Source organism: Poromitra crassiceps (assembly GCF_964638095.1).
Source record: "Poromitra crassiceps genome assembly, chromosome: 10".
NCBI lineage: Eukaryota > Metazoa > Chordata > Actinopteri > Beryciformes > Melamphaidae > Poromitra > Poromitra crassiceps.
This window is the reverse complement of record NC_139631.1, coordinates 54,654,445-54,663,161: the sequence shown is the minus strand read 5'-3', so window position 1 is coordinate 54,663,161 and position 8,717 is coordinate 54,654,445.

The following is an 8,717-nucleotide window of genomic DNA, read 5'->3' as shown; positions in this document are numbered from 1 at the left end:
CACGAGTGGTTACTGGCCCTTTAAGTAAAGTAGTGGACGAGTGGTTACTGGCCCTTCAAGTAAAGTAGTGCATGAGTGATTACTGGCCCTGTAAGTGAAGTAGTGCACAAGTGGTTACTGGCCCTTTTAAGTAAAGTAGTGCACGAGTAGTTACTTGCTCTTTAAGTAAAGTATTGCACGAGTGGTTACTGGCCCTTTAAGTAAAGTAGTGGACGAGTGGTTACTGGCCCTTCAAGTAAAGTAGTGCATGAGTGATTACTGGCCCTTTAAGTAAAGTAGTGCACAAGTGGTTACTGGCCCTTTAATTATAGTAGTGCATGAGTAGTTACTGGCCCTTTAAGTAAAGTAGTGCATGAGTGGTTACTGGCCCTTTAAGTAAAGTCGTGGACGAGTGGTTACTGGCCCTTTAAGTAAAGTCGTGGACGAGTGGTTACTGGCCCTTTAAGTAACTTTAACATTTTATTCTGGTTTATTTTTCTTTGGTGACACCTATGGCGATGAGTGGTAATTGCAGGTGAGATCCAAACAGTGTTGCATAATGTGTTTTTTGGCCATAGTAACCGCCCGTAATTAGGGATGGATATCGAGCACCGGTATTTGGTACCAGTTCCTGATTGGTCGATACCAGGAGTATTGATAACATTCTGACGTTCGGTGCTGCTATAGTTTTTTTTTTTTTTTACTGTCCCTAACAAAGATCATGAAATCAGGTTTCATGATCTTTGCTTCATCTGCCACGGATCTGGATGGGCCCTGTCAGGGACCTGTCAGCACCTTATGAGCTTATTACTAAAAGCCCCATTGATGTGCAACAACTTCTTTGCTCACTGCTTATACACACTGAGATTTGAGCCATCTTATACATTTATTGCAGGCCACATTGTTCAACATGGATCTAATAAACGTGGGTACATCAGGTTTGATGTGTGTGTAGACTGTGTGTAGAGTCTACACACAGTCTACACTGTAGACTGTACGATGCTACATTTCTGACACTGTCAGAATGTGTCCAGAATGACTCCTCGAGATGATCAGGCAAGGAAGCGGCCATTACTGTTTTGTTAGTGCAGTGCTAGTGGCGTTCCTGATTGGCCAACTTGCGCTGTCAATCACAGCGGAGTCACTGATTGGCTCTTCCGCTCTGCAGCCTCTGCTAAACCCTCCCCATGGCGCCGGGGCCAGACCGCCACCACCTCAAGTTCAGTCTGGCAAGACAGAGCTACTCTTCCTCCCAGGGAAAGACTGCCCTCTCTCAGATCTCTCCATCTCCATTGACAACACTACTGTGTTACCCTCTCAAACAGTTAAGAACCTCTGGGTGAACCTTGACAACCAGCTGTCCTGCTCATCCTACATCACAGCGACTGTCCGCTCCTGTACGTTCCCTCTGTACAACATCCGCAAAATCAGTCCATTTCTGAAGAAGGAACCGATAGAAGTCCTGGTCCAGTCACTTGTCATCTGCCACCTGGACTACTGCAATGTTCTTCTGGCTGGGCTACCTGCCTCTGCCATCCGACCGCTACAGCTCATTCACAACGCAGCAGCCTGTCTGGTGTTCAACCAACCTAAATTCTCTCATGTCACTCCCCTCTTCCGAGATCTTTACTGGCTTCCCAGCTCGGCATGCATCAAATTCAAGACACTGGTACTGGCATACAGAGCAGTACACCAGACAGCTCCTCCGTATCTGCGATCTATGGTCAGGTTCCAAACCTGCACCCTTGCAGATCGCCTCGCCCGTCCATCGCTACGTGGGCTCAAAAGACGCTCATCCCGCTCTTCTCGTCCCTGTTGCCACAATGGTGGAATGAGCTCCCCCCTTCGGTCAGGACCGCAGACCTTATTTCAAGCATTTAACCGAAATCCTGATAAAAATCACATTGATTTTTAGATGAAGGAACCAGGAAGTGCATGACTAGTTGATTTGGCCTACAAAAAGATGTCACCCCTGTGGCACTCTATAGTTCTTAACTGTTCCTACTGACTCATATTGTCCATTTACTTTCCTATTTTTAACCATTATTTGACCCAAGTACCTTCATTTCTTTCGTTTTTGTCTTTAACCTATGTATGTGAATGTGTAGCATTATGTGTGTATTTAAAATAACCACAGGCCTATAATTTGTGTTTACCTTTACCCAAGGATAAAACTCCTTAGCAGGGAGATGCGTGAGCAAACAAATACCCTTGCACAATGCCTTAACAGCCAGCAGTTTCCCTCATTTAAACCTCATCATAAAAAATGGAGAGGTGCTGGGGTGTAAGATGTGGGTTGCATGTAACCAATTAGTAAGGGAAACCTTCCGGACATGAAGTGTTCCAGCCCGAATGACCGAGCAGAGCACAGCCTGAAATCAAACCTGAATGCCCCGTCCACTGGAAGCCAGGGCACCCACCCACCATACACTCTTACAACTCAGAGTTCCAGAAAGGGTTCATCCAGAGGGGCAAGGATCCACCGAGAACACTTTTTGGGTTAAAACATTTATCAAGTGGTCTGCAAGACAAGGCATGCCATCAAGATCCAGCTTCATTTGATGAAAGAGATGATTTTTTATGGATGCTTTGGAGGGTCAAATACTTTTTCTTGAAAGATGTTTTAGTTTTGAAAGAGCAGATATTTTAAATATCAATGGGAGAAATTGCTCACTAATCTGAGAACAGTCTGACACTCTCACCGCTGACAGAGTTCTTAATAAAACTGATTCTTCAAACAAAATTGATTTAAAGTGAATTATTGGTAATTGCGATAACGCAGCAACAACAAAAAACAGCAAAATGGAGTTGAAGATTCATGACAATAATGACACCCTGTATGGTTCTAGTTAGATCTTTCATTTCTATGAGTGTAATGGCAACGTTGTGCCCAGATCCATCTTCCTATTCAAGCACTGTGACTATTCCTACAATGGAGGTTCCTTCACAGTTGCATCCCCTACTGAGTGTGAATGTCCTCCTCTGGACCTGCACCATATCAGGTTTAAAGCAGTGGTTTGTGGTTGGGTGGGGAGTCAAACTCACCCTGTGCCGTCTTTATCATCTGAGGCACCTTTGCACCTGCTACTATAATGCAGTGGTGGCTTTCAATGTAGGAGTTCATATAACAAGCAGTAATATATCATAGAGTGGGTTAAGAGTGTCTACCTCTCCACATGGTCTATTCAGTGACTTCTCAATATATACATATATATATATATATATATATATATATATATATTTATATATATGTTCAGCACCTGGAACATAAATTACTGCTTTCTCACCTGTGAAGAAGTCAGGCATTTCTTTCTACAATTGGCAGTTTTGCTGAACATTAGCTGAACGACTGAATGATTTAAACACTGTGTGCGTGCGTGTGTGTGTGTGTGTGTGTGTGTGTGTGTGTATGTCTATATATATATATATATATATATATATATATATATATATATATATATCTATATCTATATATATATCTATATATATCTATATATATATATATATATCTATATCTATATATATATATATCTATATCTATATCTATATATATATATATACCCCCTTACACACTCCCACACACACATATGGTTTGGTTGAACTAATACACATACAATAATACAAATATACATCTCTGTACACCCCTACAGCAAATATAAAAACTGTCATGAACTGGCTGATCCACTTCTGTCCAAAGAGAGTAGCAAAGTGGACATTTATTTATAAGAAAATACAACTGTAGGACACCAGTAATTGTTGTGAACATTGTAAATAAATAAATAAAAATTAATAAACAACACTTTATATTAAGGTACACATATTCATTCACTCATATTATTAGCATGTATATTAGTAGCACATTGGCTGTCTATTAGTCATTATAAAGCACTTATTAATGCCTTATTCTGTGTCACCATATTCTACAACTACTAGACCTTAACTTTTGAGTTTTCCCCTCAATAACCTCCTCATTACTGCTGTTGATAGTATGGGAAGTTGTTGTACATGAATTACCCTCTTAATATGCTTTAGTGGTAGTACCATGTAAGGCCCATATTAATATGCTTTAGTGGCATTAATAATGGAATTTACATGGTCATTTTACATGGACATTACCCAAGGAGACAACCCCCCATTATACATCACCTATGGACTTACTGGACATTTTACCTGGACTTATTACATTGACATTTACATGGACTTCACTATGTCACTTTAAAGGTCTGGGGCAGGTTGCACAAAACACCTTTAGTTAAGATGGTCCTTAGAGTCCCGAGTTAAGGTGTCCATAAAATAAAATTGGTTGGACAAAACACCCTTAAGTCTTGTACTTAAGTTTTCCTAAAAATGTTTAACCTTAGGGAGAAGACTTAAGTGTGTTTTGTCCAACCAATTTTATTTTATGGACACCTTAACTTGGACTTTAAGGAAAATCTTAACTCAAGGTGTTTTCTGCAACTGGCCTTACTTTGCACTTTATAATTTATAATTTGAAGAATGTCTGCTCCATATTTTGCTACTGCACAAAGACAAATTCCTCATTTGTAGCATGTTTACTCACTATGGCTATTGAAATAATCTTGAATAAGTGCTTTATAATGACTAATAAACAGCCAATAGACATGTTATAAGAAACCATAGTTAATGGTGAATATGTATACCTTAATATAAAGTGTTACCTAAATAGTTACAAATATTGATTGATTGAACTATCCCGGGGGAAAGTAATAATGTGGCATAAGAACATTTTGTTGAACTGCAGAGTCAGCTTTGTTATGCTGGCGAGTATGGTCAATGGAAGAGCTTCATCTAAAGAATGTGATCTCACGCATGTACGATAAGGATACTCTGAAAAAACCACTTCCTTTATGAAAGAGGATTAACCTTCTTTTGTTTGTAACATTATGTTGACATAACCCCAATAATGGAGATCATTATTAGCCTCTGTCCATGATTCAGTTGCATGAATGATATTACACGATGTCACAAATTACTGTTTGAGAAGTATGGCCAATAATATGCCTGCCTCCCCTTTACGAGCTGTCACAAGGTAACCAGGCCTGAGAAAGGACAAAAGGCGTCCACCTTTTGCCCACAAGCAGAGGTTTTATCCTGCTTGTCTAATGGATACCAATCACATTCACTGATAACAATAGGCAAGGTCACCGGATATGTGGGATTCCTCTGAACTTGGTAATTTACGCTTGACAACGGCTTCCACTCTGACAAATGTTGCAGGCCCTCACTTAGTCCAAGTACAACACTGTGTCCCCTTTCAAATATCCATACAGTAAGCTATATAGGCAGATGTGTTCCACACAGTAAGCTACATAGGCAGATGTGTTCCACACAGTAAGCTACATAGGCAGATATGTTCCACACAGTAAGCTACATAGGCAGATATGTTCCATACAGTAAGCTACATACAGTAAGCTACATAGGCAGATATGTTCCACACAATAAGCTACATAGGCAGATATGTTCCACACAGTAAGCTACATAGACAGATGTGTTCCATACATTAAGCTACATAGACATAAATGTTCCACACAGTAAGCTACATAGACAGATTAGTAAGCTACAGAGGCAGATATGTTCCACACAGTAAGCTACATAGGCAGATATGTTCCACACAGTAAGCTACATAGGCAGATATGTTCCACACAGTAAGCTACATAGGCAGATATGTTCCATACAGTAAGCTACATACAGTAAGCTACATAGGCAGATATGTTCCACACAATAAGCTACATAGGCAGATATGTTCCACACAGTAAGCTACATAGACAGATGTGTTCCATACATTAACCTACATAGACATAAATGTTCCACACAGTAAGCTACATAGACAGATTAGTAAGCTACAGATGCAGATATGTTCCACACAGTAAGCTACATAGACATAAATGTTCCACACAGTAAGCTACATAGACAGATTAGTAAGCTACAGATGCAGATATGTTCCACACAGTAAGCTACATAGACATAAATGTTCCACACAGTAAGCTACATAGGCAGATATGTTCCATACAGTAAGCTACATACAGTAGGCAGATATGTTCCACACAGCAAGCTACATAGGCAGATGTTCCATACAGTAAGCTACATAGGCAGATATGTTCCACACAGTAAGCTACATCTATGTTCCATACAGTAGACTACAAATGCAGGAGAAGTATAGCCTACATTTAACACTTTCCTTTGCTTCCTTCCATTAATCAACCCTGTTTGGTGGATAGATTATTGATACTGTATGTATTTGATACTATGATTCAACTTATTTACTCAAGTAAAAGTGGAAAAAAAGTAGAGGCTCTGAAATGCCTACTCAAGTATAAAAGTAAAAGGTATTTCTACCGGCTGTTTCTGTGGAAAGCTAACTGAACCTCACGTCATATTGATATAATTCCAAGACTATTGAACTTAAAAGATCGCCTCCAAACATGTTTTAAGATTTAATAATTAAAGATTTTAAATAATTAAATATTTAAGAAAATAATTTGTGTGATATCGTTTTTCCACAAAAAAGGTGCACATAATGCGTGAAAGCTGGGAGAGCGCGAGACGAGAGAGACAGACAAATGTTATGAGTTTTTGCTTCTGTGCATTGAAACTAAAGTAACAAGCCTGTTTTGAAAATGCAAGGAGTAGAAAGTACAGATATTTGTGTTCAAATGTAGGGAGTAAAAGTAAAAAGTTGTAATAATAGTTTGGTTAAGTACAGATACCCGATATTCCTACTTAAGTAGAGTAACAAAGTATTTGTCCTTAGTTACTTGCATCTCTGCTTCACAGCCTCTATGTGTTTGTGTGGGCGTAAAGAACAGCTGCTCGTCAGAGATGCTCGGCTCGCTCGGCTCTTTTCATGCTCAGGTGGCTCCGCTGGAAACAGGATCTCCGCCATGCAAACCACAAGAGGTTTGAATTGGGACAAGATAGTTGCAGGGAACCGAAATCAGACAGTGCATCCTGTATCGTGATACAGTGGAGAAAGAGAATGCACTGTCCCCCTCCCCTCCCTCAGCTTGCTCCAAAGAACTCTTCTTCCTTTTTAAAGCTAGCGAAGCGGTGTCATTGTCTCTCAGCCCTTTCCCATGGCGATGTGAGGCCTCCTGGGTCTGGCTAATGTCTGCAGCTGATGCTCTGTCACTCATTGCCGTTATCAGTCTGATAGCCTTGCTGACTGTATGCTGGAGCAGGACCAGTAGGCTAGGAGAGCTGATTGGCAGGTGACAGCCTACAGCATGCATGCTACCAAATGCCATATTGTAGTCGCCTAGTATGTTTCATGCAAATTAGACAGATTGAGACACAGAGTCACAACAATGAAACTCTGCGTTATTTGGTGAACAATTCTGAGGTCAGCTGCTGTATAAATAAGACTTTTGTTCAATAAAAAATGTTATTCTCAGAAGGTAACAGTAATTTTGCCTTGCATTTAAGCAAATATTTGTAAAAACGTATTCTTACATATCTTACATATTAATTGTACCTACGAACAAGGGATAACGTGCAGAGGATCTATGTCCAACTTTGTGCCTTAATTCAGTTGTGATGAGATAAATAAATCAGAAGACTATTATTTTCAGGATATTTTGTCAGAGCTGAATGTAATAGACCTTATTCGCTAACCCCGGACAGCGCCATATTGTTGACATACCGTCCTGCAGCTGACGACTATAGTAACGGCCTTATTGTCGTTTCTGTTCCATTACAAAATAGCGATAGTGATGACAGCAATAAAAACCCCAGAGTTGTTGTTTGTATGCTGCCGTTAATGCCTGTAATAATAAACAAAAGAAAAAACGAGGTAAACAGACTTTGCTGTGAGGAGCTGTCAGAAAGTTTCACCTGTCTCTCTCCCAACTATCCACACCCCTCTCCTGTGCTGCTGTATCCTCAGTCTCGCTCCCTTCACGTCTGTGGACGGTAGAGATAGAAAAAAACCACGGGGACTTTATTGCTGTCATTACTACAGCCATGCCTAACGCAGGTCACCATCCGAACACAACAGGAACGATACAGGTAACGCTAACGGCGGCTAGCTTCCTATAAACGCTGCTCTCACATAGGTTGTCACTTAAAGCTGCAGCGCTATGTCAACAATATGGCGGCGGTGGGCATGCCCGTACGTGAGTGACGTCAATCGAATAAGGTCTATTGTGTTGTGATTATGTAAATGTATGACACAATATAGACTGCACAAGCCAACAGGTCCAAGTCTTGGTACCTGGTGAGTGAATCTACAACTACAACCATCATAGTATTAACACTTCTTATTAAGGATGTGTCCAAATGAAATATACAACTTTAATAACACTAACAATTTTGGATATTAATGGAATGATTAATAGGAAAACAGTGAGTTGGCATTTCTTGCAGTGCTCAATGGAAATGGGTGGTGAGTTTCTAGATTTTTTCCTTGAAAATATGTACCTTCATCATCTCACAATACATTGGATCAATGTCAATTTAGTTTGATTCCTGCATTCTAGCATCTCTAGAAATGCTGGCAAACGCTGTCGGGTCCAAAGAAACAGCGGAACGTGAAAAAGCAGGAAACAGCGGGACATGCAGCATTTACAAAGAGAGAAGCTCATAGAGTGACAATCCAACACTGCAAAAAGCAAAGCATGTAGTAAGCAAGTATCAAACTCCATCTCTGCCCATAGACTGAAATCCACCAGGCAAAACCATGAATGTATTAAAGCTATTCAGCCATCCCGCAACTTGTTCAT